We start from the raw sequence: 27339 nt of genomic DNA on the forward strand, positions 1-27339 counted from the left end.
GTGATCATTCTTTGTGTTCCCAACAATAACAAAATCTTCTCTATGTGTCTGGATGTCAGAAGAGATATAACCTCATGTAACCCACAAACTTCCAGCCGGAGGGGAAGTTATTTAGCTAAGGAGAGGAGATTATTCTCTGTGTATACAGTATCAGATAATAAATTGCTTTCTGCAACTGTAAACAATTTAATATTGATGATCCATGTGTGTATGTTTGCAACAGGACTGAAATTAACATTAATTTATTCATTAATTTGGATAAGTAGCTGTTACTGTAGTAGACGGAATTAACTCTAACCACCTATCTGCTATTTTATCTTCCTGGAAGAGACTGTGGGAGATTTGCTGCAGTGTCCAGGAACCTACAACACAGTTCACCATCTATTCTGTCTGTTTATCATGGGCTGTAATTTATTAAATGCTTTGATACCCATTGAAATTTCAACTGCTGTGCATGTAAATGGGTTCTTTTGATCTGGTTCATCTTGTAGCTGTTTGTGGGGAATTACTATGCTGTGTGCAAAGTGCTGAACTGCCTTTATAGAGTTCTAACGTAGGAACTGCAGAAATGATCTGTTTAGTACTATAAGGAAGCAGTATCTTCCTGTAGGTTTTCACAGATATGTTCCTAATGTTGAGTCCCTAATTTTATACTAGTGACTTCTTTCTCCTGCTAGCATATGATTTTGAGCAAGATTTGCTGTAAGCCTGAAGTCAGTGCAGGTTGTTTAGAACAGAACATGAATGTAATGTGCAAATGTGTAGCTGCTTTCTAATTTCTGCATTGACAGACATTTGGGAGCCTGAGCTGACTCTCACAAGAAACTCTTCCCTCCCAACTGTGGTCCTAAATCAATAAAATACTTGAGCATATATTTAGCCTTAGATAGGTGCCTCAGCTCTGCAGATTTTCACAAATTCTAAGATTTGTTTTAAACATATGTCTTCTAATTGCAGTTTCTCTCCTCAAGCAATTTTATAAATCCTTATGTCTAAGCTTCTATTCCTCTTCCACTCCTGGAGGGGACTAGAGTTCATCTTACGCCTGCCAGTGTTATCTGGTGTTGAGGGATGCCTCCCAGTGGAGGCATCTGAAAAGAGAGCATGATGCTATTTTTTTTTTCTAGCTATGAAAGATGAAGTCTTTTCTATAATGATGAAGTTTCTTCCATAAATTATAGCAAACCAGTAAATCTTTTTTTTATTTTTTTTTCTCCCGGAGTAAAAACATCTGCCTATTGCAAATGGTTAGCATAGTTCTTGACACAGGAGAAAGCTTATGATGATGCTATGCAGAGATAAGAAGGCTGTATGGTATAAAAGTTCATCTATGTTTCTCCTTAAGAACGTCTGTGTGCATCAGTGTTGGAGAAAGCAATTTTCCTTATGTACCTCAGATGGGTGGTGTTTGAGGATGAATGGATTTCCCCAAATGATTAAGAGCCAGTGTTTGCAAAATGCTTCCTTATCTTTGGATGGTCAAGGATGCAAATTCAAAAGTAACTGGCACTGGTTGTTCTGAAATCCTTACAGCTATTGAAGACAAACAGCATAAACCTGTGAGTGAGACTATCACTCAGGGAAGAGTGTAATTTGGGAGGATTTTTTCAGGTGTTGTCATCCTTTAGCTCTTCTCTTGGCAAAACCATTCACAATAGACAAAACAAAGCTTTCATATTATTAAGGCTGTTAATTAAGTGTCAGATCTGACCCTGTGCAGGCCAATCCCACAAAAGGTTCTTCCCAGTGACCCTGGCTGGACAATGATTCAGTGCAATGTCACATGTGCACCCAAACACAAGCTTTAATTGTGCTGACTCTGCAATCTATGGCACAATACCATTCCTAAAGCTCTCATTCCTCCATTTTTGTTGGATTTATTCCTGGTTAAACTTCTGCTTCTCCTTTTATCTCCTCATTATTTTTCATCTTTTTTTTAATGAGGACAATGGATGTCATTTTGTATTACCATTACAATTTCGCTCAAAAAGGCAGAAATGTCTTTCCTTCTTTATACTGCAGGAAACCAACATAGCTATACAGACCCAGAGCCAAAATAATCATATGCTGATAAACAGAGAACAAAACTCCAATCTGGATTTTTTTCCCCAAGTGGGAAAAGTTCCAGCAAACAAGGGTAGGCAAAGAACATGTAAAGAATTATAACTGGGAAGTTCTAGCAAACTTTTCAGTAATGTGCTACAATGTTAAATACATAAGATATTAACATAAATTTTCTTTGAAATTTATATGCCAGTGCCAGTGATTTTTAATCTGGATGTCGTAAGATATGAATTTATTAGAAATTTAAAACATTTTTTTATAACTTTTAAACAATTATGTAGTGAAATGTGTTTTCTGTCTGATTTTGTGTTTAAGAATTATTTTTATGAGATAAAAATACAAGATTTCTGCATAAGCAGGGGCAACATAGAAACCATACCCAGAAGCTCTAACAGCTGGAGTCCTTTGGCTTTACAGATGAACGTAAATCAATGTAGTTCAACATCAATCAAAACCTGTCTCCAAATTCAGGCTTAGGCTCAATACCCACAGAACATATTCAATAGCCATAGAATATATGTCCACCCTACACATTCAGCACAGTGCAATCACTGATGGGCAAACTGCAAACTTTATAACAGCTTGGCTCCTAAATTGCTAATATGTTCAATATTGCACAATAACATCCACCTATTGGTGTCCAGGTATATCCCCATGAGATGCAGAATTTGTGTGCACAGGGAGGCATTTGAGAGATACCAACACATTTACCAGTACCAGAACAGGGGAGCTCACTACTGGGAAGTAATTCTTGAGATATATAATGTTGTTTTTCCATAGAGATACAAATATGGAAACTGCTGAAACTGCTGAATGGAGCCTCTATTTCTTGATGATCAAGGGCAAAGGAATGACTTTGTCGAAGATATTTGCTAACTAAGCACATTTTGCTGACTGTATACAGAAGTGAGTGGGTGAAATTCTGGGGATTTTCTTGTGTTGTTCTATTGTGGTGTGGGTTTTGTTTTTTTCTTTTTTAATGCAGGTGTTAGATGAGATGATCTAATGCTCCCTTCTGGCCCTAAGGCAAAGTGCAGCCTCCACTTGACAATATTCATGGAGCTTTCTAAACCCTTTTTACCAGGCCTTTGGGGAAGGAGATTTCTAATAGGGATGAATTTTCTAGAGCAGAAAAGTGTTTGCCTGCAGAAATATTTGCTGTTGGCAGTTGATTGTTTTGGGAAGGAGGAAAGGTTTGCCAGGGTTTCCATTTGAAATGTCTTTCAAATCTTCATTAAAGGTGCCTGTGGCAATATTCAGGCATGTCTTTGTATATTTTTCCCTGGAAAAACATAAATAGCTTTTTTTTCAAGACAAACAAGAGTTTGCATATTATATCATGGAAGAGGAAAATTCAGTCTCACATTTGTGTGTCTCAGGGAAAAAAATAGGGAATATGACTAGCATCTGTCTCATGTCACCTTTCTCAGAAACAATGGTTTCCAGCTTTGCTAAATTCATCCATCTCTTAAGCAAACTGTCAGAGATTTAGAGAAGCAGGCCTGTACTTTTGCTAGCTCTTGTTCCCCTAAGAGCACTGTGGACTACTCACTTTTGAAAAAGAATGGCCACTATTAAAAAGCAGGCCTAGAAACATTTATAAAAGTAGCACAATGTGAGGATGTGCTTTGTAACCATGGGCAAGTGGTCAAATAAACAACTTGCCAACAACCAAGGTGTCAGACAGGCCATTGTACATGTTGTGCACAACAGGCAGCCTGCTCCGTGCCTATAAAACAACCAGGACAATTTTGGGTGGCCTGTGGGCAGGAACACTGACAAAATGCAAAAGTTTTTTGCACAGTTTATCCATTCAAAGTTTAGAAATGATAATTGATGGAAAAACACTCTGTCTTCCACCCACTGTCTTCAGGAGGACGCTCGGAGCAGAGGATGGTGCCAGGAGCCCATGCTGTGCCGCACAATCTGTCACGGGGCCACATCAATAGTGCCCACATCAACCTTTTGTCCCCAGCCACAACAGAGACAATTGGCCCCCCAGCTCATAGGTGCTGCTGGGTGGGTTGTCCTGCGAGGGGACAGATGTCATTAAGGAGTGATGTACAGCAGGCACCGTGGCTTGTGGGGCACACAATGGCCACAACATCCAAAGGCCATATGTAGAGATCTCATTAGTTCCTTGATTGCCTCCTGCAAAGGCTGTTGGAAATGTTTAAAAGTGCAAGTTCAAAAGGGAAAGTGATGTATCATGTTTGGATTTTCTCCTTCAGTTATGCAAAGCAAACAGAGAACCTGCTGTGTTTGGAAGCCAGAATTTTTAGAGACTAAGGCACATCTTAATTGTGGCTCTGTTATGTGGCTTTGCTTCACACTGAATTTCACTGCTGTCTCCCATGGTCAGAGACTCCAAAGAGGTATTGAAGATATGCAAACTCCTTTGGGCATTTTCAACCTGAAATATTTATCTGCTTGGTTCTATTTCAGTCCCAGGAGATATTTATCTTCTGTTAGGAATTTAAGGGAGACATCTGCAGAATTCCTGGGGTGTTCATCTTTGGCTACAGCTGTGAAGAAAAAATACATGATGTGAGTAATGTTTTATTCTGTTCTTTTTAGTTTTATTTCTCTGTTATCAGTTTTAAATCAGTATTATAGGCAGAGTCACATTCAGCACCTCAGTCTGGTGGGTTTGCCTACAACCTCTTTTGACAATGTTGGGAAACCTTTTGCTCTTGGTGCTCAGCAGCACATTGCACTGTCTTTACTCCGTGTTTTCATCATTGGGAAGTTCCCTTCTAGTCCACTCTATATGCTATTTAACTACAATTTCCCAGCTTCTCAGAAAAGCTTGTTTCTGCCTGAACTGGGCAGCCCTTTTACAGCAAACACCAAGTGGAAAAAGTTTTCTGGGCAAGATTTTTCATAGAGGCAACAATTTTGTTTCCAGAAGGATACATTCAATTGCAATTGGCAGCTTTGAAACCACTGTAAACCATTTAAAGTTTAACTTTTAGACCTAATGCAAAGGGATGCTGTTCTATTTTTTACCTACAACTGAGTATCTTTAAACTGACACAAAGACTTCTTGGATGCTTTGGCAAACAAAGGCATCAGTAAAGATCTTTCTAATCTTACCATGTAATTTACAAACTCTCTAGTAAAATGCAAATTGGTGTTTAAAAAGTGTGATTAGATATTATTGGAGACAATAATTAGTAGGAATTGCACTCTGTAAGGCTTCTGCTGTTTTACTTTCACTGCCCTGCTCTCTCAGATTTTTTTTCTATGAGGTGTAAAAATTGGTCTGAAAGCTTGATTTTGGATTCCCAACTTAACTGTTATTGGCTAATGCCCAGTTCAGCTTTTTCCTGAGCTTTGCTGTCTTCATAGTTCTGAGTTCAGAGTCATCACAGCCCTTATTGCCTCACATCTAGAATCAATCAGCATAGCCCTTAATTATTCTGTTCTCCACAGACAGTCTTTCCAGAAGAGACCATTAATCCCTTCACCCACATTACAGTGCATTGCATTCCCTCTGTCTCCAAATGAGAATGTCTGTGTAGAGTGAATTTAGGATTGGTACAGGAAAATGGTGTGGTATTAGTGAAATATGGCAAATAGTTCTCTGCCTGAGGTATTAGTTCATCCTGTAAATGTTATACACAACTCTAAATTGTGTTTGCAGGCCACACTGGAACTGGCTTTGAAAACCATCGCTGTGCTGGGAACTCTTAAAAGGTTTGTGACTGAGTAACTGAATGCAGTGTAGTGTCCAAATCCTGAGGGTTAGTCCAGCCTTGTGTCTCCCAAGTGGTGGTGGCTGAGGATGGAGTCATAGCCCTCATGTGTGTATTAGATTTCTGGTAGGATATCCCAGGGCAGCACATTAAAATTGGCTGCAGCATTAGTCATTTCCTGGCTGCTCTTTCCCTTTAAAGAAGACACTATCTATGCCTGTGACATAAGAATAAATACTTTAATGTAAATATTTTTCAAGTGGAATTACTCATTATTAACACAGACAGTTCTGAAGGCAAATAAAAATATTATGTGTCAGCAAAACCCTTATTATTAAGGAATTCAGACTTCAAACCACACCATGATTCATAGAGCACCTGACTGGTTTTTTTTTCTTTTTGCTTCTCAGTTTCTTTTTTTCCTTTTGCTTCTCAGTTTCTTTTTTCCTCTTCACTAAACATGAAAATAACTTATGGAACATCAGGTTTTTCAGAAGGCTTGTGTTGGTGTCTGATAAACTGGAAGAAGGGGGAAGATGCCATGGGTAACATAGGTCTAGTGAAATTTTGTGTAAGTAAAGCAGAAATGGAGAGGGTTACATTAAGATAATTGAAATAAACAGAAATAAAAGAACAAGCAGATGTACAAAAGGTCCATCTGGAATGAAAGCATGTGATGAGATGGGGATACAAGTGGTGCCTTTTTTACTGTAAATAAAAGCTTCAAGGCCCGTCTTCAGTGGAAGCTGATTGGAGCCCATGCATTTTAGTGCTTTTTTCATTGTGTGAGGCACTAAGGAGGTGGGGAATGTTATGGAGAAAGGAAGTAGTTAAATTATCATTAAGTAAATTCTGAATTTCCCTCTAGTTTTCCCTCAGTTTTTCACACTGTACTGGGAAACATTCTTGCAGGCACAATTAGAGTTTTGGTGCAGGTCTGAACTTCACTGCCAGAGGGATAGAGCAGGACTCCTGTTTACTTGCTGTTGCCCTAAACTCACTGCAAAGAGTACTTCTAATTGTTAAATTTTTTTTCTTCTTCAAGAATACTTTACATGGAATCACATCAATATAGTAATAGATTTTTACACTGTTTGCAATGGGTGAAGAAGAGAGAATGAATGATATATAATTAACTGCAAATAATTGAGCCTGTAATGTTTTAAGTAATTAAATTTTGGCGGGTTTATCTGTGTTTTTTTTTAATTTTATTTTTCATCAAACAAGTCTGCTATGCTCTGTGATACCTTACTGCCTCAGGTCTCTTAAATCACATCTGAACCTCTTTTATGAGGCCTAAGGGAAAGTCGAAGGTTATGTTCCTTACTTTCTTTTGTAAATATGTCACAGTCCATTTCATCTAGAATCTAGCTCTTTTCACAGCTGGTTGTTGAGTCAGTTGTAGGCTCTGCTGTGATTTAAATCACTTAATAACCTGTCTTTTTTTTTAATTTCTTTTTTTTTTCAAAGATGAAGAACACTAGCATTCATGTAGTTGAAGATTTTAAAAAGTACACCCTGGAATTCTAAAAGTGTGTTTTATTTCCTTTGTAGATCTGGTATGTGCAAAATGAAAAAAAAAATAGTCTTCATCCTAACCCACATTTTAAAAAAAATACTACATATTCAGTCTTAAGTAATGCTCACAGCAAATAATTCTTTCACTGCTTAGCTTATATAAAAAATATACCAAGTTTTACCAGATTATTTTCCAACTGAAATTAAGCAAGAGGACAGGAATGCATATTAAGATGAATGACACTTATTTCAGAGGAATGGATGACTGATATACTTTTCATTGTCCAAAACTCATGTTCTAATCCTGGAAGTGATTTTATTCTCTATGCTCCCTCAGAACTAATCAGTAAATCATCTATCAGATCTTATGTTGAGACACATAAATTTATCATCTTGGTTTTGGTACAAATTTCACAGTTTGAGGAAGTCAGGAGTTTTGTTTTCTTGTGCTTTTTAGTAAAAATAATAATTTCCACGGATTTCACAGGGTCAGGCAATACGAATACAAGCATTTTGTTTACAGAACTGTATTACAACATGTTGTTTGAAATCAAGTGGGTAATGAAATCAATAGAAGGAAACAATACCAGTCCACTTAATGGGAATATCCCTGGTGACACCCCTGCGTGCACTTGGGGTGGCTTTCCATCCATCAGATGTCCACTGTAACACTTGCTCTTTTCTCAGTTCACCACAATTGCTTTAAGGCCTTTGACTCTTGGGCCAAGTTCACAGATTTATGGAAACAGCTTCCCAGGCACAACTATGAAAATTTGGTACATTTGCTGCTTGTAAAACAGGAGAAAAGAAAAGGAACGCTAAGAAGCACCATGGTCTTGTGTGTAAGGAATTTACCAGTGTTTGTGGGAATGATCTCAACTTTGCATGTTTTGCTGGCCTTATCTATGGAGCTTGAATCAGGATCCTGTTTCATCTGTAGCTGAAGCTGACAGCTGGGGCAGGAGGATAAAAAACCTTTGGGGTTTTGGCCCATCATTAACTGCTTTATAGTGAAAACTTTTAAGCATCTGAGCTTAAAAATGTAATGTGCTTCCTCCAGTAGTACATGTTTGTTCTTGATTCTCTGATCTCTCATTTTCATGCCAGAGGGGTAGGTGGATTTGCTGTGGTGTGGAAATATGACTAAACTTGGCCTGAAACTTAACAAATTGTACACTCTTTGCTTATAATTGTTAAACCACAGGTTAGCAGATCTATTTTTAAATCAGCAGCAACCCAGAGCCCTGAGATTCTTCTTTCTGCACTAGGAGATGACATGGATACAGGTGATGGAGCAGAAGGAGCAGAACTCTTCATCATGCAACTCTGAGCAGCCCACCATTCCTCTCATTCATCTATCAAAGCTCTAGTTTCCACTCAGGGCATTGTTTTTTGCTACAGCATTCTTCCAGTGCCACAAGATCCTTTTCTATAAAACATTGCTTTTTCTCCTCTCTCCTCTCCCAAATCTAGTTTATTATTCTTTGACTTGGTCAGCTTTTCTGCATTTTTTTCTAAGAAATGACACCAAGTACCTCAAATGTGCACTGTTTTGTTCTTGTACAGCCAGAATAAATAGGAATTATGACAGATAGAATCCATCCCACAATACAGAATGGAAACAGCTCAGACAACCTGGAAATCCTCAAAGACCAATGTGCTGCAAAGCTGTGGCATCACTTGTACAGTGATTTGTAGTTCTGGGGTCTCTCTGATCATTGACCAAATGAATCTATCCTCCATCTATTATATTTTCCATCCAGTGTGTGCCTCTTCTATATAAAAGCTTTGCTGAATCTCTGTAAATTCCCATTCTGCACCTGCAGACTACTAGTTTGATGCTGTAGACAAAAAGCATTACTATCTTCTTGGATGAATGTGACTCCTTATTCCCCTACAGCATGCCCAGTCAGCTTCCATCTGGAGATTTTTAATTGGGAAGAAGGAGGTGGCACATCTTTCCTTTTAATTGCAACATGACAGTAGAATAAAGATAGCATATCAAATACATTTTATCTGCTAGGGTTATTAAGGCTTATCGTCCTCATTTTCAGCTGCCTTCTGAGTCATGAAAAGCAGAACCTGTACAATATTTTTTGGAAGAAAAGTAATAACCAGAACATGGTGATGAGAGCTACGGAAAGAAGTCACATGATGCCATTGAGGCCTGGTGCAGCCCAATTACTGTGGGGGCTGAGTCCAAAGAATAGTGGCAGAGGAAGAGAACAATGAAATGCTCCCCACGTGTTCTCGTGGTATAGACAAGTCAATCCATCGTGAGTGCACAGCCTGGCATCTGGGAGATCCAGATGATACACACTGGAGTTTTCCTGTATCAGCAGTAGTGTCTCTATTGTTGCCTTTTAAAAGCGCTTTTCTAGCGAGGCCTAGGGCATGATTGAAATGCTTGTTATTGCAATTGCTCTGCCTCAATCAATCTTCATGTGTGATACAAGGCCGACCTGGGCTCAGGCTCTTTATCTGCCCCTTGTGCTTGCAGTTTTTAAGAATGCACTCACTGATCTAAGAGCTAAAAATCTCTTTTATGTGCCTCATAGTGAAGAGAACGCCTTTTAATTGTGATTCTAATAGCTCAGTGCAAAAATATTTGTTTTAACTGACTGGTTTCCAGTCAAACCTTCATCTTGCTGTGTTTATGGCTGTGTTTTTCTAATGTACATTCCTGTGGATTATTTTGCAAGCCATCCCATGGGTGTGTTGAGTATCCAAGCATCCTTGCAAACAGTTACTGCAGATGTATAGCTATAATTCAGGTGAATCATCATTCCCCTTGTTAAAGTTTTACAGCAAAATATTTGGCTAAATGCAAATGGGAGAGGTCTATTTGGGGATCAGATTAAAAGCAACCAAGGTTTGTCATGCAAGGAAGAAAACTGCCTTAGACATGCAGTTTATTTAGATTCAATAAGTCCACAGCTGGGCAGTAAGTTTAAAATTTAAGTGCTGATCTGCTGTCAAATTCTCAGGGTCTGATTCACTGCCAGTATGTTATCAACACAAGACCCTCATACAAGGTTTCTGGAGTGGAAAGCTGGTGTAAGCAATCATTTGCAGGAACACTGTGTTTTACTCTCTGCTGCAAGTGCAGAAGGGTTAACGTGACCTCAACACACATGGTGCTGACCTGGGTAGCTGGAGGATGCATTGACTCAGAGCATCACTGCTGAGGCTCTGAAAACTCTGGCTATAAACAAACCCCACATTTGTTCCTGCAGACGTCCAGCTGTCCTTTCTCAGTCCTACACCATGAATATGCTTAAAAGTGCTTTGTCATCAGGAGATGCTTTAAGTAATCCATTATATTATTTTGAACTTAGATAAAACCCATCTGCAGGCTGTGTGGTTAAGGAGGCACAGGGCAAAATCTGTGCTGGCACAAATCAGATTTGATCTGATGAATGCTTATTGTTATCCTGGAAATAGAAACAGAAGAGCAAATTCAGCTGCCCATACTATAGCACCTAAGGGCCTCAGAAAATGGAGGAATAATGTGAAGAAGGAAAAAATACCTTAAACCTGAATTTCAGGTCAGATAAATTGAAATGTCAAACTTGCTGCTTCTTCCCAGACTGGCTGTTTTATTCTCATCCTTTTTTTCGGCAATGATCTTGCCTTTTTCTTCCTGTTGTTTGCTGGTTCATTGACCAAAATGCTCTTGTTCTGGTTGGAGTGTTTATATATGCTCATGTTCACTAATATGAGTAATTGTAAATAGCGCTATCCTACAGAGGTCTGTTTGTTCAGAATTCAACCACAATTATTTTGTGCAGGAGAATTGGTCATATCATTCTCTGCTGTGCTCAGAGAGCTTCAGTGACTTTTGGAGGAAAAGCAAAGCAATTGGAAGATCTTACAGAGCTCTGTGTCCTGCTTTAGTTTTGTGACCTCAGAAAATCTGGATCTGTTTACTAGTCATGCTGCAACTCTTTGTCCCACTCTCTTTCCCATGTCCCTATAAACAAAGAAAATTCTGCTAAAAATCACCTATGCTCAGGACAATTTAGTACAGCAGTGTGTCTAGAATAGATTTTTAAAAGAATGATATTTCTCAAGTAATAATAAAATGTTCAGCTTCTGTAAGTGCTTCCAGCAGAGGATTTCATAGCTAAATTCCTTGCCTCTTTCTACCACAGTCATTTGAGGAGGAGGTTATCCCATTCTGCAGAGCAAGGAACTGAAAGAGGAGACAATGACAGTAATTCAGTGCTGACTGACAGATGTCCGTTCTCTCATTTCCGCCTCATGGCTGTGATCCCTGGCCCAGCTCTGCCTTAATAAGCTGGGTTTTCCCTCTACATCAGCCTGGAACCCAAACCAACTTCTGCACAGTGACTGCTGAGGGCACAAATCCTCTGCACGGAGATCCAGTCACTTGCACTCATGCAACACCTGGTACAGCCATTCAGACCTTGTCAGCCAAGCCTAAGGCCACCTGGAGCTCCACTATTTTAGTTCATGTTTTAACACAGACTGACTAGCTTTCAAAAGGAGTTTTCCTACCTTGTTTTAGGCCTGCCTTTAGCCCAAGGGAATAGTTCTACAGCAGCCCTAAAGCAGATGTAAAATAATCAGCTCTCCTTGGTTATATTCCCTTGACAAGACCTATGGCTCATGGACGGTTTTACCTGGTGAGAGCTCTGAGCAGGCAGACTGCCTTTCCCTTGCCCACCTGCAGTGGTGGGGGTGGGCTGCAGAGACATCCAGTTCATGACAGGTGACTGTGGGGGCCCCTGTGGGAGGCCCCACACTGTTGGGGTGGGTGTTTGCTGCTGGCTCTGTGCTTGTATAGAAAATACCGACTGGGGGCACCTTTCCTTAGCACACTTTAGCTTTAGCTGCTCCTTGGAAGACAAAGAGGAGTAGGTTGCTTCCTCTGGGAGCTTCCTGTGTAAGCCTTTCAGAGTACTCTTATTGCCAAACATCTTTAAGAGATGGAGGCACAAATTAGAATAGAAGTAGGCAGAAAGAGTTCTAGAGAGCCCTGAACCAGTGCTTCGGGTTCCAGAGGGACTGAAGTTCAATGTGTGGCTCCATGCAGAGTCCTGACTTCAGCACGTGCTGCTGGTTTGTTTGTTTTGTTTTTTCTTTTTTCTTTTCAGTCTCTCCCCATGCATCACACCTGGCTCTGAGGCCAGCCACCATCTCAGAGATCTCATACCAGACATAAAATGACCACCATTGAGTTTATATAGTGCACAGTAATGTGGTGGCTTCTTGGATGTGCTGTTTTCTATACCTGCAGATCGTAAGTGGTGAGTACTGCCACAAAGAAAACCAGTTGTTAACCAAGAAATTTATGTAACTTGCCCAAGGACACACTTTGAAGTGGCTGGTTCCACCCAGGTAGATTTTTGTGGTGTACCACTGAAAGCAGTTCAGTTTAGCATGAGCAGAATCACCTATACAATTTTTTAGCAGTAAGCTACAGAAGTCAAGTTTTCTATACTAAGCAGAATAGAACCTGACTGCTTTGTTTCAAGGGATTAAAAATTAGTTCAGATTGAAATGAGAAGAGATAGAAACAACACTTATTCCCAACTGTCACTGTATTTCTCATTTGCTGTACTGAGAGTCTACAGTTGTGTAATTGTGAAGACAATTTTAGACTCTTTTGTTCTTGAGAATACAGTAAGTTATGTTTTACCTGTCTGTCTCTGGAGAAGAAAAGCTTTAATTAAGTCTTCCTTTAATTAAGTCCCATCTATACAGTACCGAAATGCATTATGAGAACATGTCATTTACTATATCCCTGCCTTCTGGGAAGGTTTAGATGCTGAATCCTCTAATACTGTATAAAGTTCCAATTGCTATTATTAAATGAATATTTGAAACAAGGTGCTTAATATATGCATTGTTATAATAATTGCTAAGTAGTGGTGAAAACCTGAGTGATTAAAGTATGATCTGTAACTTTCTTCCATCAGAGGAAAGTATTAGAATTCTGTGTTCATGTAGAAATTCTCCAGCACTGGTGGTCCAGCACTGATGATCTGCTGGTATGGCTGGTGTCCTGGATCAGAACCTTATTTCACAAAAATTAGTATTTTACCGGTGTCACTGGTTAACACTGTACATTACTATTCTCTGCTGTTCCAATACATAGTTTAATTAAAAACCACCTGCTCTTTGCAGGTTGTCTTACCTTAATTAAGCTAATGAGAATGTCATAACTTCTGATATTTGTTGAAAATAATGTCCTTGAAATGAACTTTCAGGCATTATTTTATTACAAGCTGGGAGTGCTTATGAACAAGAGATAATTAGAAATGTGCATAAACAAAACATTCAGTTTTCTAGAGGTCCTTGATATCCTGTGTCAAGTATCCATTAGACTTCCTCAACCTAACTGTTAAAAGAAACTTAAGCTGACAAAAGTAGTAAGAACGAACAGTCATGGACTTCCCTGTGTCCCCCAACTTTTTTAAGTTAATCCTCAGTGAGAAGTCTTAGAAAAGCAGTGGGTCTTTAAAATATTTTAAATATCTACAATGGGGTGTTATATGTTTTCCACAAGGGAGGAGTGACACATTGATACCTTTTAAAAATATAGTTGTTCTATAGTTCTTTCGTATTACTTTTCAAGTTGTCACAGCTTGACATGTGAATCTGCTTGGTTAAAAGGTAAGCCAGCTTGCAGCAACTGAAAATGACATTTGTCTTTATGCATCAAAGTAAATATTGTTCACTGTAAGATGACACATCTCCAGGGCAGCAGACTGACTCCCCTGAAGGTGAATGTGCATCCACGCAGGCTGCATAATTTGGATTGGTTTTGCTCCACCCCTGTTTACTTCTGCCCTCCAGTCAGTTGTGTTGTCCAGACCTGTTTGTAGTTGGTTGCATTATCCCACAGCTTTTGGTGTCTTCTGCCTTGAAAACTTGAACTCTGAGGCCATGCCTGTGCAAAGGAATGGTCTGGAGTTTTTTGTATCAACCAGGTTTGGTCTTATTCTCCTCTTCATGAACAGATCACTGCCTTCTCTGACAGCAGTGATTTGCAAAGCATATGATTCCATCAACTCTGAATCCAAACTCATATTTAAAATATCTTTTCCCTTTTCAAGTGATAGGAGGCCACAAGAAAGTCACAGTATTTTGAGGGGGAAAATTGAGAAGTTGTGGTAAGAAGCCCAGGGACACAAATACCATGATAAGCTTCCACATTTATCTTAAGGCTGAATAGTATGACTTTGTATGTAGCCAATTTTGCTGACAGTATGGATTTAACCTTGGACACTAGCTGTTACTTTTTGAATTTTTTTTTCCATATTTAGCACTGAGGCCTACTTAGAAGAATGTAGTAGTGCTGCAAATACCTTATCGCAGGAGTGTGTGTAGCAGATAGCAGAGAGATAAAGTCATGCATACAGCTTATCTTCAGGGAACTGACCTATCAAAGAGTGCCTGTCCTCCCAGCTCCTGGTATTCCCTAACGTGCCCTGTGTTCCAGTTCCAATATCAGAGATTTTGTTCCTTCAAAGGAGTCACAGACAGATGACCTTTGAACTCCCAGCAGACCGATGACATGGAAGCATTTCTCAGAGTGCTGCTTACTGCAAGGGATGGTGTTGGTTTCTAACATCTCCAAACCCCTTGCAGTTGCTCTCAGGAAGGTGAGGTGTTAATGCACAGGGAAAGTGTGTGTCTTCCTCACCCACTGTACTACTGCACAGCATCAAGGTCTTGTAATCAGGTCACCGCCATCCAAAAAGAATAAGGTATCTTTTGTATAAATTCTTTTGTTTACAAGGCCTCAACTCTGCTAGTCAGAAGCATAAGACACATTCATAACTGGTCATGGTTTTGTTATACCCTGTTTCCACTGGGGATATGTCAGCATGGATAAGTGCAGTGCAGCAGAAGTGGTGCAGTGAAGTATAATCGTGCCAAGGACCTGGCACCGATGCTGTGAGTTTCAGAGTTTTTTAATGGTCTTCATGAAGATACACCCTATGTGTATGTAGGGCTGAATTGGATGTAATTCCCTGAAGGAAGAGAGCAAGGGATGCAGAACCAGATTTCAAAAGAAGGTCAGAGAAAGAAATGTATTCTAATAAATATACATCCCTTCTCATACACCAAAGCATGGAGGGAGCTGTGCATGTGCTGCACCTTTTGGGTGATGCTTAGGAAAGTATTACACATCAGTGGAGCTTAACTCTGCTGTTATCCTACACTTGTCTGTGCAGATTTGGAAATCTTGAAATGTATAGAAGGAAGATGGAGAGGCAGAAAATGATGTTAAATGTACAGAGATAATCCCACTTTGTGAGCACAAAGGCTGCAATTTATTCTCTACTTTCCTTCTGCTTGCCTATTTCAGTTAGGACCAGGGTGAGCCTGATCATCCAATTACTTACCTTCAGAGCATTTCACGTGGGCAACCTCTGGATTAAAGAAAAATAATTGAGTGGCCAGTGTTCTCACCTGGTTTTCAAAAGGTTGCAATAAGCCTCGTTCTAATACTTCCACCTCCTGGTTTCTGGCATACAGGCTGGGTGACATATTATTCCTAGAGTCCTCTTCAGAGACATCATTTTTGTCATTTCTCATATGTTTCACTAAGACTCTGCTGGGCTGCTCTTTTAATAAATCCTACAAGCTTCTGTTCTCATCCCTCTCACCTCCTCCATTTTCAACCAGGTATCAGTTACACTAATAGCCTTATACATCTCCTGAAGATGGTTCTGTTAGACTGGAATCTGGTTCACTGATGCATAGAGTTTGCACAAGAGCACATCAGCTTTTCTTTCACTGTGGGGTGTCTCCTTTGCCACAGTTCATTTTTGCATGTGTGTATGACTGTAATGTGGTTTTTTTCCCTCTTGTCCAGCTGAATGCCAAGTGCATCTAGGGAAGGAAAGCAGCAAAGAATTGCCATTAGGCATGGTGGAAGTATTCTTTACTGCTTGGTGCCTCTGTGTTTGAAGGATTGATTATCTTTCCTTTGATAGCACCCATATTTCTCTCTGTGTTTTATTTTTAATAGTTTCTGAAATTTCAAAGAAACGCTTTTCCTTTCCCCTGTGCTTAGGGCTATTAACTGTCTTAATAGTAAATGTTTCTCATGCTTAAGTTTTGTCAATCCAAGGGTTTTCTTGCAGAGCTGCTACCAGAAAATCAGTTTAGTGTATAGCTTTTCTGAGGCTTATTGTTGTTGTGACTCGAATCTCAGATAAGGCTTGAAAATAAATCAGTCCCCCTCTTTAGAAAATCACACCAGTATGGTTTCTTTGGAAACATTTGCCAGTGTCTCACATTTAAATAATGGTGAAGATAGATATTGAAGCTAAATAATGGCTGATTGTCTTCAGTGTCTTGTAGGAGTCAAGGACACATCAGGGCTTCATGGCTGTCATCACGCAGTCCATGACAACGCAGGGGATTCCCAGAGTGACAGCATGAATAGTGAGCTGACCTTTCTCTTCCTAAGTTTGCTGCTTGCCACTTGCCAGAGGCAGGGGGACAGGAGCAGGCTGTTACGCCTGCTGTCATTTGCCTTCCTGTCTAGAATTCCTCTTCATCCATCACACTGTTCTTATTAATACTCCCCCAGATGTTTACACCCTAGTCCTTCTATCAGGAAGATTTTATGTTTTTTTTAAACAAACATGTAAAGTCATGTAGGCAAAGCTGTGAAGTCTGCAATGATGCATGAGTAAGAATTCAAATATGATGTATTTTGTTTGCTTGTATATATAATGGTATAGGATTTTCTTTTCCTTTATAGCTGACGTCACAGATAGCTCTGCAACTCTTCTTTTCTTCTCCCTTCCTTGTCACCTTTTGAACTCAGTTGGAGTTTTGTCATCTGTTTTGGTAGGCTACAGATGAGACAAAGGTATGCAGCTTCTAATCTTCTGTTCCTGCTTGGATGAGGGTGAAAGAATTCTGGATTTAAGCCCCCACTTCTGTATTCTTTGGCTTTCAGAGATCTAGGATGTTTCCTTGTGCTTTCCAGCTGTTAACCTGAGTCAGCTCTGGTCAGGGTTGTGGCCACAAGTGTCTCTGCATGGGACAATTATAAATTCAGGATGGCATGGAGAAGCTGGGGTCTTGTCCCAGGTTGGTTTTAGGCATTGTGCCTTCAAAGGGAGGAAACCAAGAATATTTCTGTATGTCATGAATATATTTGAGGATGAAATACTCAGTGAGCATGGTACACCGGGTTACCGTAACAGTGCAAACAGAGTCTGGAGAGCTGTTTGGACCTCTCTCAGTGAAGTATCATAAGGTGGTTGAAAAATAACAGATTATTTGGCTTCTCATGTTTTATCATCTGCTTTGGCCATTTCTGCATGTTTTCAAGATTTTTTAAAGTAACTTGTCCAGTAAGTTCCCTTAAGAACTCAGTACACTGAGGGTTTCCACTTCTTAGGAATATAAGCCAGTTAACTATGGAAATTTCTAGAGCTGGATGGAGTCAAATTATTAAAATATGCAGCTCTTCTATGGTATAATGGTCTCTCTCTGTGGCATTAATCCTTCTCCTTTTCATACAATGCACTTGAAATGCTGCTTTTCTCTGTAGGTGGCAAGTATTGTCATAACTTCCCTTCAAGAACTATTCACCTTTTAAATGTAGAAAACAGTTCTCATTGTACTTCAGCTAGAGAATAATCCCTTTTCTTTTGCTCCTTCATCCTCCATGGCACGCTGATGATAAGTGAACTCTCAAGCAGTTACAATTTCACAGGAGCTTTCATGGATTGCAGAACTCTGGGTTTTTCAGATACCCCGCGTTCAATCAGCACCACTTGGAATGTCTCTCTGTTTTTAAATCTGACCTGTTAATGTCACTACATTCATCCTAAATACTGCATCTTACAGTGAGAATTCTTGTGGCTCTCTCCTTAATGTCTTCTCATTCTTTTTTTCTGAGCAGCTGTTGGTAGCTCTCCCTACTGCTGTCAACTCTTAAACCTCTGCATTACAAACTGCAGGCCAGGGTGAACTTACTACATTAAATCAAGGTCTGCAAAGTTGGCTTGCAATACACATTAGGAGCCCAAAAATAAAGAGAAATGGAAAACTGAGCCATTCCTAATGTAATGTCCTAAACTTAGTTTATACTTTGATCCATGAATAACTAGCACATTAGAAGCTTTTAAAATAATATTATACAAAAAAATCCAGCTGGTGACATTCTTGCTGCGCTGCAAGTATAGAAACAATAATACCACTGTTTGGGCCACAGTGTTGCTACATCAGATAGAGAAACAGCACAAGAAAGGCCTCTCTGGAAAGACAGTGATGTTTGAAAACTAATGCTGAGCGCTGTAAACCTGAGACCACTCCCTAAATGCATCGGTTGATAATCCATTCTGGTCCCAGTATAAGCAAAAACGTAGCAGAGAATTATTAATTACATCACCACACCTATACAATAGAGTTCACTGTAGTTATGTAGGAGTTGAGGGTATTCAAGCAGTTTCTTTTGATGAAGTAATCAGGCTTCTTCTGGGGTCTGTTTCAGCTGCTAGGGGCGTGCTTCAAATGTAAATGACTGCCAAATGGATTCCTTCTAAATTCCAGCCAATTAAAATACATTTAAAGTGCAGCTGGTGGAGAGCAAAAGGCTTATAATTGCATAAGAAATGTTTGAGCATGAAACAAATCCCTGAAGTTTAGTGAACAGCGATTATCAAATACTGCATTTCTGGAGAAGTAGAGCAAGCAAACAAAAGAGCCTTCCAAAACTGCAGTCAGAGGCAAAGATGACACTTTTACCACCACCTTAAAAGAGACAAAGTCGGGAGTGTGTTTGTTAGGGTGTCAGTTTTCCACCCTTGGCTCTTTAAACCATGCAAGTTTGGCAGCTTGCCCTATGTGGTGCTGCATACAAATATTGACAGAACAGTGCGGTATTTGTTAAACCCCTTCTTGGGAAGCAAGTGATTGAAACTCTGAAGGAAGATCTGAGAACCTTAGACATTATATTTTTTCTCAGTAGCACTATAATATTTACAGAATGAAACAGAAAATAGTGAATGGGGTGTAATGAATGACCTTCCTTTTCTGCTTTGCCTTGTAAGTAAGGACAGATTTTTTTGTTTAATGCTTTAAATGATATTATAAAAGAGTTTTACAGCTAGTAGCACTGAAAGATGCCATTAACACTTTTGATTTAACCTCATGTTTTGGGAAAAAGCTTGGCTGATAGAACAGACCATGTAAATAGGTGAAAGACTTTGCCCAGGAAGTTGCTGTGTGCAGCCGCTGTGGATAATATGTCCTATAGATGCAGAAACCTTACAGACTTTTTAATTCACATCTGTATTTGAATGTTGGTGCTTTCTAGGCATTTTATGCTCATGCCTTCATCTGCCTAGATGTGAGATTTCCAATTTTTCTGCCTCTACTATGCCTTAGCAAAATTTAATCTTAACCAGTAGATCATTGTGCTGATTTTAGAAATGGAAACAAAATTTTTATAGACGGTTCAGAGAGGTTTTTTCTATGCAATATTTTATTGAAGGGCACTGTCTTTAACCTTTTGGTATAAAACAAATCTTTGAAATCAGGTGAATCAAAAGTGTTCCCTATGTTATCTCAGGTTTTTCTTAATTTAATCAGGAAGTAACAAATAAAATAGGAAAAAAATGTTTTCCAAAACTAACAAGTATTGTTTTCTACCGGTGGTGTATCTTACCACACAAAATTAATATGAAATAATTTGAAATTCCTGATTGCTTCCTCTTGTAACATGTCCTAGTCAGTCAGTCCGTTTTGACTTCACTTTTGTTAACTCTGAGTAAAGACTCCTGCAAAGTTTCTAGTGACAGATCACATTGCAGCAGTAGGGGTTCAGTTAAATGTGCCTTGTTAATTGTTAATGTGAAAGTAGCACAGAGCACGTGCTGAAGACAGGCTCATAAGAACTAAGCTTATTGCCAAAATAAATGTCAATTCAACTATAAAATCAAGTTTTAGACACATTTGTCATGAAACATAAAGGCAAATACACATATGCTTTGAAAATAACTGTAATGCAGTTAATCACAAAATATTCAAGAGAATCAACACGCAAAACCTCTGAGTTGAGGGGTTGGTTTTCTTTTAAAAAGCCTTACTAATTGACAATTATTACAGAGGGTAACCTATTGAATAGATTAAAACTACTTTGTTTGGGTAAGTCCAACTAATCCCCAGTCACTGTTGCAAAATTAGAGTCAATGTTAAGAGCAATAAGTATGATGGAAATAAGCAAGTCTATGTGCTTATGAAATACATAGTATACATACAATAAGTTTGAGCAGCACCTGGCCTATAGCAGCATTAAATGTTTGGTTCAAGCCCCACAGCAGTAAGGGTACAGGAGGGTGCAAACAAGAGTTAACTGATTGTAAAATGGATTTTTTTATTAGTTTTGAGATCTATAGACAATCAGTGAAACATAAGTAATTTATTATTACAAAAGACCAAATAACTCCTTTCTAAAGTTGCTAAATGAGGAAGCTGATAACTAAATGTAGACTCATTGAAAAGCCAGTCCATGGTTTTCTTTCTCTAATGGAATCTCAGGGCTAACAAAATTTGTTTCAAACTAAGCCTTTGTCTTAAATGGTCTTGACTCAGTTTAAATCAAAAGATGTATCTAGGTCCTCAGGAATAATAACATTTTTCATGTCATTTCCTTTTCCTTTATGCATATGTGCAATGACAGATGTATCCCCTATGCCCAGTGGTTCATGTGATATATCAGTTACCTTAAAGAAAGCAAGAGAGGTGCTTAGAAAGTGGTCAAACAAACAGGTGCAGAGGATGCAATAACCATCTGTATTTCCTTCTTGATCTCATTGTACCAGCACTAGCCTGGGGTTTGGATGTTTGCAAATTAGAGCCTCCTTTGCTTCACAATTAATCAGGGAGCAAGTGTCTTGGGGAGCTCACTGGCCTTGCAGGCACTGCTGCCTGGGCTCTGGAGCTTGGGGGAGCTTAGGTGGAGCTGTGTAAGAAACCTTCCAAACTGCCCTGCACTTCTGCACAGGTGTGGATGAAATGGTTTGGGAACACTTAAAAAGTTTTTAGGTGTCCCCGAGGCTAAATATCCTTTGGAAAGCTGGATTTCTGGATTGTTTCCTTGGATATTAGCCCTTAAATCCTGCCAAAACACAGGCAGGTTTCTATTGGGCTTCTCCCCAGAATAACTTGCTGAAAAGTTGTACAACTTCGGTGTGTCTCCACAGGGAAAATTACATAAGTCTGACTGAAGGGTCGACATAATTTATAATGGCAAGCAGATGAGAACTTGCTTCAAGTTTTCCCCTGGGTGGTATTACTCAGTGATTCTGCTACAGTAAAAGCCACTACTACTTCATGCCTTTGGCAGATCAAACTCTGAAATTTTTGGGTATCTGAATATATGCCCTCCTTTATTTAAAACCTTGCATGGAGTCTGCAATGGTTATACTGCCCATAGGACAGGGGAATGGCTGTTCTGCTGGTTTCCTGAACAGTGAAGTGCCCTTTGGTTTCTACATTAAAATACCTATTAATTTTAGGTAGGATTTACTATTCCTTCTGGTGCTCTAGGGAATTCTGGAGGACGAAGCCTGGCCCCATATTTAAGGAAAGTGGTACAGCAATGGAGAGATATCAAGTTAATTAGTGGATAAAGATGAAAGTTTGACCCAACCTGAAACCTAGCTAATAGCAAAATTCCTTCCACCTGGGCAGAAGGGGATTTTTCCTAAGTGCATGGTATTCTCCAATAGTTGTGAGAATGGAGGCCTCTGCTTTTTATGTTGCGCTGTATCTTAATGCTTGATAATGCCTCAGGTATGGCAAGGTACAAATGAAGGTATTGGCCTAAGGGAGCTGTTCCCCTGTGTCAGCCATGGTAACTTTGAGGTTTGGCACTGGTTTCTGTGGCAGGAGCTGCATGACCCATGTTTCCCTACCGCTGCTCTATCCTCTGCCATGGTCACTGGAGCTGGGCCTGAGCCCCACAATCCTCCTGGCACAGGAACAGAAATAAGCTATTTGCAATAGGAGACTCTGGGAGGAGTGTGTTTGCTTGGAGTACTTTTAGTGCATCTTTCACAGTTCTTTCCTAAACTCATTATCACTCCAGAACTCTTGGTCTGTCCTCACATGTGAGGCAGCAGTGTACTGGGATGCGAATGTCAGCATTTTGCCTCTCAGTGGACAATGGTCTAATGGTCTTTATAAGGATTTGCCAAACACCAGAACAGCTTGGAACAAAATACCTTTAAAAAAGCCAAAAAGATAGTGGTTGTTTTTCTAGATTAAAAGTGAAAATCACTGACACTAATTACAAATAGAATTTATCGTTTACACCAAATTTGTGTCTGACAGTTTGTGTGACCTGTGAACTGAAAGCAAATGCAACTACTGCGCTGTGTCTTTATAGAGAGATTGCTGAAAGTGGCTAGAAGAGCCCTCATGTTTCTTCACCTTCATCAAACAGTAAACTTTGTTCCTCAGCAAGCTGACCAATTCTTGCTCTGAACGTTTAGAATGTTTGCTATTACAAAATAAAACCTGCTGGGAAGCAGTTCTGGGATTTTTGGGTTTGCAGGATTTTAAAAAAAATAATTTTTCTATTTTCTTTTGTTAGTCATTGATTTGGTCAGTATTTTCCATGGATCACATGCAGGAAAGTTGGGGGACAAGTTGTTGTGAGGACATATAATTATTACTAAACATAGAAGTTGTGTAATAAATGGATGGAGGAAGAGAAGAAATACTGAAGTAATATAAATAGTTACACCCTCTCACACAGCCAGTGGAAAACCTAAATGAAAGAGTAATGTATACCAGATGTGTGTATCATGCTGAGTATAATTTTGCTAGGAATGATTTCCAGTAGGAAATAGTAGAAGGTAAGCAGGATTTTCTGAGTGTACTGCAAGAGATATGTTGCTGGCAGTGCCCTGTGAGCACCTCTAAGTATTTGTGGAGCCAGTCCTTTGGTAAACTTCCTTTTTTTTCCTACAGTTTTATGGCATAAGGATAACTGAAATGATCAATAGTCATTGGCTGGTCAAAAAAAAAAAGAGCAATAGTCAGTGATGAAGCAAAAACTTACAGGTATCTTTGAATTACCCAAGCCATGGGACTGGAAATACTGATTTAGGCTGTCCTTCAAATCTGGGAGCTTGTAAGAGCTGAGGCAGCCCGTTCTCTGCAGAACTTCACCACCATGGTGAAACTCTCTCTTTATAGTCTTTAAAGAGATCATTTCAAGCCTCACACAGAGCCTGTGGATAAACTGAGATTAACCTTCTTCAAATTGCTGGCACAGTTTGTTGGTGGCATAACAGGCAGCTCTCCAGCCTCTCACCTAAGCATTAAAATCATCACGCACACGGTGAAGTTGTTGACAATCCTTTCCTTCCTAGAAAGCAAGTCTAATGAACACTGTATTTTAGTTTTCCACAATTGGACAGTTCAGGGCAGTAGTCCAAAACCTTAACCTTGTGATAACTAGAGTTGATAAATGAGGACATCACACTTAAATGAGATTTTAAGGCCTTGATGATCAGTGCAGGTAGCTGTGGATCACAGAATGGATCCTGGGCCTTAATGAAATTACTCTTCCAGACATATATCCTTCCTTGCAGGACCAAATTTATTTTCCTGTCCAAAGGCAAGGAGTTGTCCCTTTCTGTTGTCTGTGGTAAGAAGCACTAAGCAGGAATTCAGAGTAATTTTGATATGATTTCTTTAGTGGTAGCCCACATGAATGTTGTCTTTGTCACATCAACCCAGGAGAACTTCGCCTGGAAAGGCAGCTGGCTTCATTGCTGTGAGCTCTGTTCCTGTAGGGTCAGACTGTGTCTCTAGACACCAATTTTTAGAAATATGATTGCTCCAAGGAAGGAATTGCCTTTATTTCTTTCATTTGTTGGAAGAAAGGTAATTTACTTCTGTTTTCCAGCCTCTCACTCACACTGGCTCAGTTTTGTGATTGGTCCTAAAGAAAAAGCCAATTCTTTATTCTTTCCGAATCACCCTTCCAGAGAAAATAACAGTAGCTGTGTAGTTCCTACTCTTTCCACCTCTCTGAGCCCATAGGGGATGAATGCAGAGACACAATCCAAATAATGTCTGCACTTGTAGTACTCCTCTTTTTTCAGTCTAGAAAGGCTGTGTACAGCTCAAAACCAAACTGACCTACTGCAAAAAATTATGTGGGGACAAAATGCGTTCTTGGAACCATGTTCACATTTGAAGCAACAGTTTTACCTTCTGCAACACTCTCTGGCATCATGAGGTACAAGTTAGTGCAGGTAAATTTGTAAAAAATATTTTATACCTCCCTGATTCTCCTGTGGAGAAGCACGGGGCTGATTTTTTGTCTCTTGCCATTTTTATTGCTAACAACTTACTTTTAATATTGCAACATATATTTGGCCTGAATTATTTAACATAAATGCATGAATTGTTGCGCAGTCTTGTAGGATAGGGATACATGTTACAAGGAATATTTGAATATAAAATTTCATGGTTTACAAAATGCTGTGGAGAATAATGTAATCCTGCTTTCTTTTGCAATCTAAATCCAGCTGGGCTGGGTAAGTATTCAGCTGGGAGGTTTGAAGGATCACCTGGGCCATGCAGGTAACAGACATGCAGTTCTGAGGGGGTATCTGTGCATGGGTGGGATGTGCATTTACAGGTCTTCTGTGAAATGAGGTCTGGTAAAGGGCTTTGTGACTGCCTGGCCTGACATGCATGATACAAATGTGATGTATCACTACTGACAGTAAAAACTGAAAGCACACTTTATGGACTGCCTCTCAACAAGAGAGCTTTATGAGGGCAGAAAGCAAGGCCCCTGTACTGCTGCTGGTCCCCTCAGGAGGCTGTGGTGGAGTGCCAAAACCGAATAATTTTGAAACTAAATATCTTTAAATGGATTCTTTGTTCATTTAAAGGAGATAGAGTGGAGAGGACAGAGGCTTCTCTGGGGAATGTAGTGGTTTTGTTGTGCAACACAAAGACTGTGTTTGAATCAAGATGTGGGTACTTCTAACAAGGTCTTTTCTAGCAACATGAGCCATGCACTACAATTTCTGCAGAACCCAATTTCTTACTCTGAAATTTGTATTGGCTTTTTGAGATTGCCTTCTATCTCATCTTCTGAGCTAACTTCTCCTTCTTGATGGAGGATCTGTAATGAGGTGCTTCTTTCATTGACCACTAAGAGCTCCACACAGGTTGTGCTGTGATCAAAGACATTTTCTCTTTTCTCTAATGGCAAAACTGTTGATTTACTGCAAGGCAGCAGGCTGATCTCTATGCCAGCACACTTAATTAGAGGGATTTTTTGCCCTACAAAGCTATTTCCTTCATACACAAGAAAAAAATAAGAGGAAGTGGAGAGCAGAGAGCAGAGCAACCATGAGTAAATACTTATATTTTTTATCATTGGAAAGGATCCTAGGATGGAATTTGTTGAACTTACTAGCTGAGCCTCAGTGCAGCTGTGGCAGTTGGTGTCATCCAAGAATATGCTTGAGTGACATACCGAGTTGGCTTTAGAGACTAACTTGCTCTTTAATATGATTTAAGACATTGGAATTTAGGTGCAGCTTCATTTGGGCTTTGTTAATACCGAGAGGATGCAGCTTCATGCTGCAGGTGCTGGACACACAAGAAGTCCTGTGGTGGTACTGCAGGTGCCTGGATAATGTCATACTCCACAGGGGGTTTCATTCATCCCAGCCTGGCTGCTGCTCCTGCTGCTTCCAGCACCAATATTTTGACAGTCAGAATCAACAAAGCTGGAAAGAGGTTCAGGTTTATTTCAGAGCAAAGATTTGTTTGATGGATCAGACAGCTTCAGTAGTGTGGCCCAAAACTCTGCCAGTTATTGGCTAGAGCAATGAAGGGGAGAACAAGTGGAATTCCCTAGAGATTTACTATAAAATCCCAACACCTTGGCTCTTTTCTTTTTTCCCTCTACAATGTGCATTTTGCTTACCACCCTGGGGAAAATCTTACAAGCTGTTTTCCTCTGCAGAACCCCTGTGATTACTACTTAGTTTTTTATACAGTATATCTGGCCATTGAAGAGGATTTCTTGAACCAACATGATCCAGGAATACCTAACCTGAGAACAGTCTGCTGAGACCTCACAGGGCTTTTTTATCCACTGGAGGCAGAGGCTTCAAGCCCCTGGCAAATGGTGTTACAGATCTCTGTCAGATCATTTTGCCGCTTTGCTCAAGAGAAGACAATAAAATAATTATTCAGGAGGAATACTTGAGAGCTCGAAGCACTTTTTCTTTACACCAGAGCCACGACCTGCAAACAATAAACAATGGGAAAGTTTGTCTTAGTACACAATTTAGCAGAATAAAAAAGGCTGGAATTCTTTTAACAAAGTATGTTCTCTTCTCCTCAGACATTTTGGAAACTGATGTCACTTGTAATTCTTCAGGAAAGAAAAAAATCCCTGCAGTTTGCAGTACATCAATGCAGGCATTTTTCTCCTGTCTAATCTATAAAAAGACATTGTATACAAATGTTATTTTCTCTGCCAGAAATGCATTCCTGGAACATAATAAAGGCTTTTCTGTTGTTCAGTAATTTGGATAATAGTTTCTCCATGAAGTCTCATAACATTTATTTACTCCCATAAATGATTAGACCAAGTGGTTTCTGCAGTTGAAACTGGAATCTCTCTGCAATAAGCTTTCTTACTGTAATAATTCTGTAAACATTATGCCTAAAATAATTTTAAATGACAAATTTATATGACTAACATAATATGGATATGAAATAAATCTGTAGAGCTCTGTGTATAAAGTACAGAAAATTTTAATAGAAGAGTCATCAGCTGTGTAGGTTAAACTAAGCAAAACTTTTCTAGAATTATTTTCTAGAATCATTGACAGCCTTGAAGAGTTACAAATATTTTTCGTTCGGAACAATTAGATTGCAGTAATTGTGGCAACTGCACTTTTTTGCTTTCCTGTAGGCCCACGGTCAGCTCTATTAGTTACAGTGTAAAGGCAAGGAATTTGAGGGGAGTATTCCTCTCACATGGTTTGGCAGGTGTCAG

The 27339-nt window shown here is 39.5% G+C and overlaps 1 protein-coding gene across 1 annotated transcript in view; it reads left to right on the forward strand.

The window, feature by feature from the left end:
- The first annotated feature begins 19212 nt into the window (after positions 1–19212).
- NCKAP5 (NCK associated protein 5) overlaps positions 19213–27339 on the forward strand; it is a 380196-nt gene continuing 372069 nt past the window's right edge. The window contains exon 1 of the mRNA XM_042040728.1: positions 19213–19331. The gene's annotated coding sequence lies outside the window, so the exon portion shown is untranslated. The remainder of the gene's footprint in view (positions 19332–27339) is intronic.

The sequence above is a fragment of the Corvus kubaryi genome, unplaced genomic scaffold (genome assembly GCF_017639235.1).
Source record: "Corvus kubaryi isolate FWS band 111438036 unplaced genomic scaffold, C.kubaryi_AGA036_p1.0 37396, whole genome shotgun sequence".
In the NCBI taxonomy this organism is placed as follows: Eukaryota; Metazoa; Chordata; class Aves; order Passeriformes; family Corvidae; genus Corvus; species Corvus kubaryi.